Genomic DNA, 14,663 nt, shown 5'->3' with positions numbered 1-14,663 from the left:
GCTTTAGAAATAATCACTAACATTAAAAACATAAAAATCCTTCAACAACTCTTTAAAATCACTAAACTCTCCATAACCTAATCATCCAATCTCATCACACAATCATCTTCACCATGAAATTTTGGTACCAAATGATAGAGAATTTCATGTAGAATAATTCTCTATCTAATAACTAAACTCAAAGATCAAGTAAATAGCTTCAAATATCAAAACAAACAAATTTACCTTGAAGAACTTGAATTTTCGGCCCTTGGAGAGAAGAAATCTGAAAATGCTCAACTTTTCTTGATTATTCTAATGATAATTAGCCTTAACACATGGCTAAAGACTGATATAATTGAATTTTTATTCAATTATTAAGAAATTCAATTTTTGCCATTAATGAAACTTAAAAATTACCAATTGTCATTGTCATATTATCCATTAAAATATTCCTTGGTCAAAGATGAATCAACTTGGCTTTGAATTTTCACTTTGGCAATGCAATTTTTGAAAATTGCATTTTAGTCATTAAAATTCCACTGTTTCGCTCAAATCTGAAATATTGCACTTTTTGAGCCAAATTTCTCTGATCTAAAATATAAAAATAATATTTCTAACCCTTTTATATCATTATTCAATTTTTTGTAAAATTTTGGTTCTATCCGAATATCAGATTTCAATACCGAACTTTACCGCTTTATAGCTTTTAACACAAATTTCGTATCGAAAATCTGATTCCCACTAAAATCTCTGTTTTGGTCCAAAATTTTTATTTATATGCTAAAATATATAACCTTTAAAAATTATAATTTCAATCCCTAAACTTTTCAAAGTTTATACTTTAGCCACTAAACTTTAAAAACTTACATTTTAATCACTAGACAAAATTTGGAGTATTACAATAATACGTTTTCTTTGCTTTGGTTAGTTAAAGAGGTAGAACAGAGTTTCAAGGCTAGAGATGAAGGAATGATGATTTCTAGATGAATTAAGAGGAGCTTTAGCAACCAAGGAAGCCAAGTAACACACTCACAACTCTTTCATACCCTTAGTGAGTCATTAGAAATGCAAGATAGATAGAAACTTGAGTTTGAGCATGTTAAGTATATTTTCATGGAAATTTATATGTTTTAGAATTATTATATGTTTTAGAGCCTTATTTATGACCTTTATGATGTACATAAGACTTAATAAGAATTGGGAAACCTCAAGGTAGGAAAGTTAGTGAGTTTGAGTGGCAAATTCGTGCCTAATTAGGCATGTTTAAGAGTGAGTATCGATATTGTTTATGTTTTAGGAAGAAATTAGGAGTTTTTGAAGAACAGTATCGATACCCCTTAAAGGAGTATCGATACTAAGTGTCTGGTATCGAGACCGAAGGGCTTGGTATCAAGATTGGTTTTCCAGTAGCCAATTTTGGTATCTGTACTCTAGGGAGTATCGATACCCAAGGTCCCAGTATCGATACTCCCATATGATTATCGATACTCCTTCTTTACTTTAGGGCAGTTCAACTAGGGCATCGATACCTTGGGTTAGGTATCGATATTGAAGTCAAAGTATCAATACTGTAAGGCCAATATCGATACCAAGGGTATGGTGTGAGCTTTAAAGCAAGAGGAAGTCTAGAGACAAGTGAGGGTATTGGTACTGTAAGGCCAATATCGATACCAAGGTTAAGAAAAGAGCCTTTAATTCAAGAAAGCTTTAAGAAGAGTGAATCTTCCCAAAATCTCTTAAATTCTTCTAAATAAGACTACAAGTGAGAACAATAATAATGCTTAATCAAACATAGAAATGAGATAAAGTATGATGATATAAGACTAGCCTTGATTGATGCTTGGGAAATGTTTCGGACACCCGAGTTTCTTTATAAAAGCTAGTAGTGTCGAAAGTATATATTCAGTCTGGATATATCCTTAGGGAGTGCACGAGGCACTTAAAGTTGACTAGTTTGGGCGCAAGGTCCGACACTCAAGGAATGGGCTAGTTGAGGGGGTTGACTAATGCAGAGATTCCGGCAACCAGCCTCGGTAGACTAGTGGGGTGTATGAGCTCCGAGATGAAGAGATCCCTCAACCGCACCATGATGTCTACCATATAGTAGAGAGTCAGTATCACGATGATACTCACTAATGAATGAGATTAGATAGCTTGATGTAGAAAGTGGGTATACAAGTATACTTACTAAAGCAGAGCAGTAGACTTGATAGTATGAGCCTTTCAGTGATACACTTTTAGTATGACCTAGTTGTTAGTGTGGCACTGAGGTAGTTAACCCAGCCTTCGGATGTTTCCGTTGGCATGTTATTAGATTGATCTGTTCGAGGAGACTTAGAGAGACCAAGGTCTAGATCCAGTACAGAACAAAGTACGTCATCAAGTTTTTAAAGGGCATGTACATTTATAAACTATGATTTATTATTGAGTCGTAAAGTCAGTAATGAATCGGTATATATTATTTTGAAATGTATATATTTATTTTGAGAGCTCTCAGATGTAAAGTTTAAAGTATATTTTATTTTGATGGATGTTTTATATTACGAAAATGTTCGTTTTTAAAGTACAAGAAATGAGTAAAGAGTTGATCAGCCACTCCGGTGGTTCCGTGTAGCACCTAAATTGGTCGATTGTGTATAGTATTGGTTTAGGGTGTTACATTTACTCTTAAAGCTGTTTGATGGCTGATGGATCTATGACCAATGCCATGATTGGCATTTCCTCTATAATTATTCCCAATTTTCTAACCCCTTTAGCTTTTAGGTTTGATTTATTTATTCTTCATACAACCATAAAATTAAATTAATTTCGTGTTATTATATTTCATAACTTTTTGAAATATCATGTTTGATGTCTCATTCAGATAAATCATATCTGTAATTATTGAATAAAATAATCTTTTGAATTAATATATATATAAAAAGTCAACCATAACAATCAAATTTATTACTATAGTAATTACCAACTGTTTAACCACTAGTTTGATAATGCTGAGAAAATGATGGTGCTTCCAAAAGAGATTAGGTTTTTGAATTATTAAAGACAATCATATAAAAAAACCTAAAAGAAGAAGAAAATGACGTTGATTGTAGAATTTAGTTTGGATCTTATTGTATTATGAATATATATTTATAAAACTGATTTTACAATTAGTTATTTGATATATAAATGGTATACATTTATTAAATCAAATAAAATAATAATAAAACATATGTTTTTATCTCACATCTTTATTTTTAAAGTGTTTAAGTATAATTATATGTACAATCACAAATAATATATGTTCAATAATTATAAAAATCATATCATTACAAAATACAATCGAGTTAAAGATTAAAACATATTTGATCATGATCCATTTTGATAAAATTTAAACAAGAATATTTGATATAAAATTTATTATTATCCTTTAAGGTTATGGATTTAAATATTGCGTATATAAGGATATGATCATTTAATATAAAATAATTGAACATATATTTTCAAAATAATAAATTCTTTTTTTGTAACCGAAAAAAATGATAGATTTTTTATCTTCTTTCAGAGAGAGATCCGTAAGAAAATTAACAATCATTTCTAGCACTGATCAATTTCTGATTTTCTATTACTTTAAAGGAGCACGTGCCATGCACTTCTAACTGTTGAACACTGTTTTCATTGAAAATTATGTATCTCATTTTCTAGCCAAAATAGTTTGGTACACATAAGACCACCTACTTAATTTATATGTAAACTGTGGCGACAAGATTATAAGTAATACATAAGTAATCGACTCTGCGAATGAATTTGATACAACAGATTTGGTATGTCTCTTTGTCAATGCCAATGTTCCCTTGGCACTGGGGGAAAACAAATATAATCTACAAGCTCTACATTGATGCCGGATGCCGGCTTACGGATTCAGCAATCTCACTCTTTGCCGATCATTAGAAACCGGTAAGGTACCCGCTTAATTTCTACAAATGTCGAATGCTCCTGGCTCATCGGCTGTTTCCATGGTTCCCCATCCATCTGCATAAATGCATCTTTCCAGTCTCCACCCCTGATCTCCAGTCTAATTGATGAAGCCTGCAGAATATTCCCTCAACACAACACATTTTCAGAAGACACTAGGGACCATCCTTGCAAGAAACAGTGAACAATGTAGGGGCATAAAAAAAATATCTATGAACACTACGAGTGTTTAGCCAACCTTTGGTTTGTTAGGATGGAAATTACACGTTACAGTACCTGAGCAATGTGTTTAGCAGTTATGAGTTCAACCATTACGAACGATGCATGCCATCCTTGCTTTAAGCCGAAAATTTCGAGGAGACCATCATCAGCATGGGCCTCAACGAAGCCTCTCTGGAACACATAAAGGAAATTGAAGGAAAACAGTTTAGACATGGAATTCGATCACTGAAGTCGACAAGCTTAATTTTACAAATTAAGACCGACTGACATCCAACTCACCATCATGGCTAAGATATTGATCTAACACCATAAGCACTAGCCGTAATGAATCAAATAAATTTACATAATCAAGGAACAAAGCAAACTTCTCGTCGGTAACACGCATACTGCACAGATATTTATGTTATTGCATCGAACCTAAAGTTAAATGCTCATTTCATTTCTTCCCCCTTGGAATTCGTATCATCCAAATGGAAAATTATGAAAGAAACATTTGAATACTCTCTCTTTTTTTTTTCTCATTTTGCAACATCAATTGGCAGAACAGTGTTCACCCTTTCACTGTCCCCCCCCCCCCCACAATACCAGCAATTCGTTTTGACCAAGTTTTAACTTGAATAAACATTTAACATGCTGAAAGAAAATTTTGATAACTTGAAATGCATCATACCTTCTCCAAATAATCTGGTTTTAGCTTACCCCTTGGATTTCGCCCACTTCCATAATTATGAAGATTTAAAGCAACAATTGCCCTAACACTAAAATAAAGTAGCATAATATTAGAGAGTGATTAAATCGGAAGCCATACGAGGATGAAATGCTTTTCATAGTAAATTTGGCAACATAGCTTGTCAAGCATACGGTTCAATAAAGGAAATACTACAGATGCAAAGATATCTAATAAACATTATAAGGTTACATAAGAATCATGAAAGCTAACAATTAAAAGGTAACAAGACTGACTGCCAGATCCTAAAAAAATAAAGATGGTCATGTATCACAAAGTAAAGGTAAATAATTCGAAATGTACCTTTTAGGAACAGGAATCTGCTCCCACTCTGAGCACCTGACCTTTTTGATATATATCCTTAAAATATTCTTGAGTCCCCTGCATTTAGAAATGATTTTAATTCACCTCAAAAAGGAAGTTCGTTTATTCCAAAACGCAATTAACAAGAAAGAGATACTTTCTCCATAATTCATGGAATGTCTCTTCTCAACCAAACGAAATAGTTACTAGTTTAATTCCAGTTTTTTACTGGTCGACCAGGACTCCTACCAATTCATCGGATTACCAATTCTTGGAGATAAACTGGACCACTGATTTCTAGTAGAACCGGTTCAAACACCAGACAAGGTTCCCTTTTTTCATCACTTTCTGTCTATGTGAGAATCAAATTTTAGCCAACTGACCGTTACGTAAAAAGCAGTTTATTACTTGTGTCTTGCCTAAGCACCAAGGTCTATACTGTTTAAGCAAAAGTCAAACCCAACAAGTGCTTATTATACAGACACAGACACACATCCCGACAAGCATAGATAGACATACACATAAACAACTATCATAATATCTAACCTTAAACTTGGATCACTCATGCAAGGTGTGAGAAACCAACCCTGAGTGCAACTGTAACTGGAGTAGATAATCTGCAACAAAAGTTGGACAAGTACAATCCTATATTAATCTTACCAAAGTTAATCATAGACCAGGGAGTGCTACAATGCACGCTGCAATTTAACTCATCTTTAGCAAAATTAATATCTTTTGTGAAAATCCAAGCAAAAATAATGGCAGAAACAATAAAAGAAACTGCACAGGTCATGTTACATTTAAGTTGTTTATACGATAATTCATAGAAGAAAAATTAAGTTTAAACATCAAAGTGTATTCCTAATATCGGATAATTCTACAAAAGAACTCCTTCCTCTTTTATTTACTAGAAAAGCAGAAGGTTAAAACCGAGACAAAAATGAAATATACATAAAAGACTTTCCTACCAGTTTTGTATTGTAGATTCATTTTACTTATAGCTTTTCATGCATTCTCCTCATCCCATGTCAAAGTATTATGAACAGAAAATATTAAAAAAAAAAGGTATTACAGGACTGAAGTGAAAAATATTTTAGTCACAAATATATACATGATTGACATTTGACACTTGAGCATCCGGAGATCACAACAAAACATTATTCAACATACGGTCAATAAGTAAAAAATGCCACCTTATTTGAAATAGGACCTTGTGCAAGGTAAGGTTTCTCATTACGCAAATGATGGAACCCGTAAGCAACTTGTGCATCCATTCCTGAGTTAAAATAATAATAAAAACAATGAAGAGAAACACATCATAAGCAAGGATTCAATGAGTTGTCCTCGGTTGTAAGAGTAATATGGTCCCCCAACCAAATGCCATTCTCAACAACTGAATTTACACGTGCATGAAATTAAACTAATATACTCTACCTATGCTAAAGTAATTATAGAATACTCCTTCATAGCAGTTCACTTTGTCAGGAACTTTCCCCTCAATCTCCAAAGTCTACAGTCACAGACAAGAAATTTTCATTTGAATTGAAATTCCACATCATAATCAAGAGAAAATTGATTAAAAAATAACTAAAATTCATCTCTAAGTAACCAGATATCAAACCAAACTTGGGAATAAGTTTTAGTTATATAATTCACAGTACATTCAATAATGTGGATCAAATCATTAAAGCATATATTGATCGATGACCTCAAAAGTAGTCTTTCCGTTTCCGAAACTTGTTTGTATGTTTTTAGTAACAAGCAAGAATAGATGTAACACATTTTTACATAATTGTTAACCACAAATTATATTTGGATAACTCCTATAATACCAAATTAACTTAATAATCACACTCTACAAACTCGAACAAAAACAAATTTATTAATCTTCTCCAAAGTACTAAAAAATGGCCACGCAAGTAGAACAGAGGTTACTACATGATGAAGATGATGTTGAAATTATTAAAATGATTTTCAAGTTTGGTAACCAACTTTGAAAAAATGGTTTTCAAAGTTTGGTAAATGTTTCTTTGAAAATGGTTTTCAAAGTTTGGTAAATGTTTCTTTGAAAAATAGTTTTTCAAAGTTTGGTAGATGTTTGTTGAAAAATGATAATGGGATAATCACAATTAATCCCTAGGCTTTAGGGTATTTACAAGATTAAGTCCTTAAGTTTCAACTATAAATACCCTAGCTCATTTAGCTTCAAAACCATCCCAAAAATCATTTTTTTCTCCCAATACTAGAGAGCTTTCTTGTGAGTAGAGAGTGTTTTGTAAACACCTGTAAATTTTCTCTCTTAGTAAAAGATCTGCAGCAGTCCGGAGACGTAAACACAATTGGCTGAACTCCGTTATCAATTTCGGGTATTATTTTTCCGCTTTTATTTCGTATTCTCACTAATCTGACTATAGGGAAATTACTTGTTACTCGTTTATTTCATAACAACTGGTATCAGAGCTTTTGATTGTGAATTCTGTCAATTTTTTGCGAGGTTACTATTCGGGTTACTATTCATGTGAATAGTAAATTTCGTGAATAGTGAAATTCGGTCGGCGATACGAGTTTGTCGACAGAGATGTTCTAATACACGGCGGTTCGCAGAAATTGTCAGAAACGATCCAAACGAAGCCAGATTCGAGTGGGAGCGATGGCTGCAGACGAAGGGAAGGTGAAAATTGAAAAGTTCGATGGTGTAGACTTTGGATTTTGGAAGATGCAAATTGAATATTTTCTATACCAGAAAAATCTATATCAACCCCTCTTAGGAAAACAACCAGAGGGCATGAAGAATGAAGACTGTGCTCTTCTCGACAGACAAGCCCTCTGAGTTATCCGACTGACGTTATCCCGCAATGTTGCTTTCAACATAGCAAAGGAAAAGACCACGGCGGGTCTTATGACGGCTCTCTCCAGTATGTATGACAAGCCATCGGCCTCAAACAAAGTTCATTTGATGAGGCGATTATTTAATTTGCGGATGACGGAAGGGGCATCGGTGGCACAACACCTAAATGAACTCAACACAATCACAACCCAGTTGAGTTCAGTGGAAATTGAATTTGATGATGAAGTTTGAGCTTTAATTCTCTTATTATCTTTACAGACAGTTGGAATGCTACTGTTACAGCAGTCAGCAATTCGTCGGGAAACAAAAAATTAAAATTCGACGATGTTCGGGATCTTGTACTAAGCGAAAAAATTCGACGGAGAGAATCGAGTGAAGCATCAACCTCCTCAGCCTTGCACACGGAGTCTAGAGGGAGAACTTCAAAAAGAAATTCAAATCGTGACAGATCGAAATCCAGAAGGGAAAAATCAAGAACAGGAAATAAAGATTTTACCTGTTATAATTGCGGCAAGAAGGGCCACTTCAAAAGAGATTGTCGAGCACCGAAGAAAAATACCGGCGCACAGGAATCTGGCAACATGACGGAGGAGACAGGTGATGCTATGATTTTAAGCGTCAACAGTCCGATTGAATCATGGATTTTGGATTCAGGGGCATCTTTCCACTCCACGCCATGCCAAGAAATCATGGAGAACTATGTCAGTGGTGATTTTGGGAAGGTTTATCTTGCTGATGATGAAACCTTGAAGATCGTCGGAAAAGGAGACATCCGACTAAAGCTGCCAAATCAGACCACCTGAAAACTGACAGGAGTGAGACATATTCCTGGTCTCAAAAGAAATTTGATTTCTGTAGGACAGCTTAATGGAGAAGGATACAGTACAACCTTTTCAGGCTGTGAATGGAAGATTACAAAAGGAGCACTCGTCATTGCTCGTGGTAAGAAGACTGGTACTCTCTATGTAACCTCAAATTTAGAGAATATCATTACAGTAGCAGATGTTGATGAAAAATCAAACCTATGGCACCAAAGGCTTGGCCATATGAGCGAGAAAGGAATGAAGATACTTCTGTCAAAAGGGAAGCTGCCGGATCTAAAGAATGTAGATGTCGGACTATGCGAGGATTGCATCTTTGGCAAACAAAAAAAAGTCAGTTTTGCAAAGATTGGCAAGACACCCAAGGCAGAAAGGTTAGAATTGGTTCATACTGATGTATGGAGACCATCCCCAGTTCCATCTCTTGCAGGCTCACTATATTATGTCACCTTCATCGATGATTCAACAAGGAAGGTGTGGGTTTATTTTCTGAAGAAGAAATCAGAAGTCTTCGATACCTTCAGAAAATGGAAGGCTATGGTGGAAAATGAGACTGATTTAAAAGTCAAGCGGTTGAGGTCTGACAATGGAGGAGAGTACAGAGATAGTAGATTCAGAGATTTCTGCGCAAACAATGAGATCAAGATGGAGACAACAGTTCCCATAACACCGCAGCAGAATGGCGTAGCAGAGCGCATGAATAGAACTCTGAATGAACGTGCCAGAAGCATGAGGATACATGCCGGATTACCCAAATTTCTATGGGCTGAAGCTATTAACACTGCAGCTTACCTGATCAACCGTGAGCCCTCAGTTCCTTTGGATGGCGGAATACCAGAGGAAGCTTAGAGCAAGAAAGAAATAAACCTTTCACACTTAAGAGTGTTTGGTTGTATTTCTTATGTACACATAAACTCTGCTGAAAGAAGTAAACTTGATGCCAAGTCCAACAAATGCGTATTTGTTGGTTACGGTGGTGATGAGTTTGGTTACCGGTTTTGGGACTACGAAAATCGAAAGATCATTAGAAGCAGAGACGTCATTTTCAATGAAAATGTGATGTACAAAGACAGGTCAACCGCAGAATCAAGTAATACCGAAGCTGAAACAAAGGAATTTGCTGAGTTCGAGTAGATTTCTGGAAATGATGTTCAGATCAGTCCTGAAGCAGTTCAAGAGGAAGAACCAGACACACCAGAACTGAGACGCTCCTCCAGAATTCCTAAACCAACCCAACGGTATTCTCCTTCTTTGCACTACTTGTTGCTGACTGACAATGGTGAACCAGAGTGCTATGATGAAGCAATGCAAGTGGAGGATTCAGTCAAGTGGGAGTCTTCCATGAAAGATGAGATGGACTCGCTTTTGTCAAATCAGACGTGGGAATTAGCTGAATTACCACCAGGCAAGAAAGCGCTTCACAACAAGTGGATTTACAGGATCAAAGAAGAGCACGATGGGAGCAAACGTTACAAAGCGAGATTGGTTGTCAAAGGTTTTCAGCAAAAAGAAGGTATTGACTACAATGAAATTTCTCTCCAGTCGTGAAACTGTCTACAATCAGACTGGTGTTGAAAATTGTAGCTGCAGAGAATTTACATATTGAGCAGTTAGATGTAAAGACAACTTTCCTTCATGGTGATTTGGAGGAAGAAATCTATATGAGGCAGCCAGAAGACTTCATAGAGGCAGACAAGAAAAACCTGGTATACAGGTTGAAGAAGAGCTTGTATGGTTTAAAACAAGCTCTTAGACAGTGGTACAAGAAGTTCGATAGTTTCATGAGTAGCAGTAGTTTTACCAGATGTCAAGCAGATCATTGTTGCTACATCAAGAGGTTCGACAATAGTTTCATTATTTTATTGTTGTACGTTGATGACATGTTCGTTGCAGGCTCAGACATGCAAGAGATTATAAACTTGAAGCAAAAAATTGTCAAAGCAGTTTGCTATGAAGGATCTGGGCGCTGCAAAGCAGATTCTTGGGATGAGGATCAAGAGAGACACAAAGTCAGGGACTTTGATATTATTACAGGCTGAGTACATCAACAAAGTACTCTCCAGGTTCAACATGCAAGATGCTAAACCAGTAAGTACACCTTTAGGTGTTCATTTCAGACTCTCCAAAGAACAATCACCAAAGACGGAGGACGAACGCGCACACATGGTGAAGGTGCCGTACGCCTCAGTGATTGGAAGTCTGATATATGTCATGGTTTGTACTAGACCAGATATTGCTCAAGCAGTGGGAGCTGTTAGCAGGTACATGAATAATCCGGGCAAGGTACACTGGGAAGCAGTCAAATGGATCCTTAGATATCTGCAGGGTACCACAAACAAAGCACTTTGTTTCAAAGGTGGAGATACGATACTGACAGGCTATGTAGATGCTGACTTAGCCGGAAATGTTAACATCAGAAAGAGCACTACAGGGTATGTCTATACTCTAGGAGGAACCGCAGTGAGTTGGGTTTCTCAACTACAGAAGATAGTTGCTCTCTCCACAACTGAAGCAGAATATGTCGCTGTTACGGAAGCTAACAAGGAGATGGTTTGGCTCCAAAGTTTCTTGGAAGAGTTAAGCAAGAAACAAGAAAACAATATCTTGTATTGCGACAGTCAAAGTTCTATACATCTAGCAAAGAATCCGTCTTTTCATTCCAGGACAAAGCACATAAAATTGCGATATCATTTTATCTGGTCTCTTCTGGAAGATGGGATTTTGAAACTTGAAAAGATCAGTAGAGCTCAAAATCCGGCAGACATGTTGACAAAGACGGTGACTACAGACAAACTGAAGTTTTGTTCAACTTCAGTTGGCATGCTAAAGTAACAAGACTAGAAAAACTGTTGCATTGATCGATGTGTGAAGACAGATTAAAATCAGTCTTCAAGTGGGAGATTGTTGAAATTATTAAAATGGTTTTCAAGTTTGGTAACCAACTTTGAAAAAATGGTTTTCAAAGTTTGGTAAATGTTTCTTTAAAAATGGTTTTCAAAGTTTGGTAAATGTTTCTTTGAAAAATAGTTTTTCAAAGTTTAGTAGATGTTTGTTGAAAAATGATAATGGAAATAATCACAATTAATCCCTAGGCTTTAGGGTATTTACAAGATTAAGTTCTTAAGTTTCAACTATAAATACCCTAGCTCATTTAGCTTCAAAACCATCCCAAAAATCATTTTTCTCCTAATACTAGAGAGCTTTCTTGTGACTAGTGAGTGTTTTGTAAACACCTGTAAATTTTCTCTCTTAGTAAAAGATCTGTAACAGTCTGGAGACGTAAACACAATTGGCTGAACTCCGTTATCAATTTCGGGTATTATTTTTCCGCTTTTATTTCGTATTCTCACTAATCTAACTATAGGAAAATTACTTGTTATTCGTTTATTTTCTAACAGATGACACTTTTCAGTAGCCTTCAAAGAATGGGGAGGATCAATAACTTCTCCGTCAGGCATTTGCACCACAAGATGCCAACTGCATCATAAAAGAAGCAAGCAGAGATATAGCAGCAAAGTAAAATTTACATTAACATTAATGTCTGATGCAAACCCATCGCTAATTATAATAAGAAACTGATACATACACAGATTCCTCACTATTGGATTACCAAACGTAGAAGTAAAATTCAATCACCCAAAAACCACCAATATGCAATATCAAAACAGAGTACAAATCATCAATGTATACTGACCTATCTAAGCGGCAAATTGGACCAGTAGTAGCTTTGTGCAGAGTTTTTTTAATTGCCGATCTCCAAGCGAAAGGAAATGAACCTCCCTGCGGTAACATTCAGAGTATGAAGCAACAAGGCAAGAGAACAAAACCAGCAAACAAAATCAAAACTTAGAATTTAGAAGTATCTTACCCAACCATAGCTTCTAGACAAGTCATTACCGGTACCAAGTGAAATGATTGCCACAGTAGGAACCGAATCCCGACCCTTTTGATGAAGTTCTCCAAGACATCCAAGTACCCAACCAACTGTACCATCACCTCTAGCAACCTGCTCATTCACACAGAATCATCTGATATAAGCTTGCGATGTTTGAATAAAATCAAACCAATGAGTAATATACAATTAAACCCCCAATTTAAACCCAAAGGTTATGCATAAAAGTAAAATCACGAACTTTATCCATCAGGGGGAAAAAGGTTTTTTTTTTCAATTTTATACTTTGAAAAATTATCATTTACTTTTAAAGCTAGAAAAAAGTTCACTTTTTGACGCTTACAGACGTAAGAGTAACTAAGGCGAAGAGTTTGACAATCTTAATATACAATTAAAAAGTTATTATCAGTTTTTTTATTATTTAAATAAAAAAATCGATAAAAAAATACTGAAAATATTATTATTTCTATCGATTTTATTATTATTGAACGTTTTACCGATTTTATTAACAAAACCAATAAAATACTATCGATTTTATTATTTCTTCTATTAATTTTATTATCGATATTTTAAATAAAAATAATAATATTTTAAATAAATTTTTATCAATTTCGATAACATTTTTTTAATTGTATATGAAAAGTATCGCAATATAGAATTTTCCGACAACTTCCCATATACTCTAGGAAACATTATGAAGAACCCAAAATAAAAATTTTAGGGAAGACACGTTTACAAGTTGTAAGAAGTTGGTACAAACATACCACAACTCTAATGTTCCGTCGCGTCTCCTTTGCACAGATATCTCCATTGTTAGCCTACTTCTCAAGGCAAGCTAGTCCGTACCTCGCAAATTCATGCGGCTTCACATCGAGGAGGTCAAACACCTACATTTACACAATTATAAATTTTTTAACTAATTTACATAAATAAATATATATATATATATATATATATATATATTAAAAAATAACAGTTGCCTGCTCTTCGCTAATTAATTCCTGGAGAAGCTCTTTAAGGACCGGTCCGTGACGGCCACCGCTACGGGAGTTAATAAAAACGACCATAGGGGATTCAGGAATAGAAGCACCGTCAGTGGAACGAGAACGGAAATGGTGATCACCGCCGTCGGCGTCTTTTTTCCTAATGGAATCTAGCATCGCGAGGCGTAGATACTGAGGCATCAATAGCGTCCGTCTGAGCTCTTCCTTATCGATCCTAGCACCGGCCAAGCCGCAAGCTCTCATCCAGTCCATCATCGAGGAACGAGCCACGATCCGAGTCGTCGATGAATTCCCTGCCGACGGCGAATCCATATTTTCCAGAATCTTCTTTTTTGTATTTTTGTAATATCAAATCGAAAAAAGAAAGAAAAAGAAAAGCATGTAGGTGAGTAAAAGCGAAGAAGTATACTTCTACCTATATTTAAGGAGTGTAAAATATTGTGATCGAATGCAGAAAGGAGAGAGGAGGTTGGTTTCTCAGTTTAGTCTTTTCTATGGTTTAATTTCTCTTTTAGTCCCTGTACTCTTTTTTACTTTTGAAGTTTTGTATATTTTTATACGGTCAAGTTGCATTTGTTACGAGGAAAGTAAGTTTACAAGTGCCGGCAATCCGGCACAGACATAACTTCTATCCTTTTGTTTGATGCTGCTTCTGTCTTTTTAAAACTATCGTTACTTTTTTATTAATTTTTTTTAACTTTAACTAATTTTTATTTAAAATTTATTATTGATAAAAATATAAAAAAGATTTTTAAAAATTTGCAAACAAATAATTTTAAATATATGTTTTATAAAACTTAATTATTTAAAACATTCATAATCAAAATTTAGAACTTTTTACTTTTAAAAAGTTAATACTAAACAAATTTAAAATAATTATGGTTAAATTTTTATTAACATACACAAAATC

General features: G+C 35.0%; 1 pseudogene; it reads right to left on the bottom strand.

Annotated features, from left to right (window-relative positions):
• Positions 1-3,777: 3,777 nt before the first annotated feature.
• On the bottom strand, positions 3,778-14,129 carry LOC120165274 (annotated as a pseudogene).
• Positions 14,130-14,663: the final 534 nt, after the last annotated feature.

This window comes from Hibiscus syriacus, unplaced genomic scaffold, assembly GCF_006381635.1.
Source record: "Hibiscus syriacus cultivar Baekdansim isolate YM2019G1 unplaced genomic scaffold, ASM638163v2 tig00111582_pilon, whole genome shotgun sequence".
Lineage (NCBI taxonomy): Eukaryota > Viridiplantae > Streptophyta > Magnoliopsida > Malvales > Malvaceae > Hibiscus > Hibiscus syriacus.
This window is presented reverse-complemented; position numbering and strand designations above follow the sequence as displayed.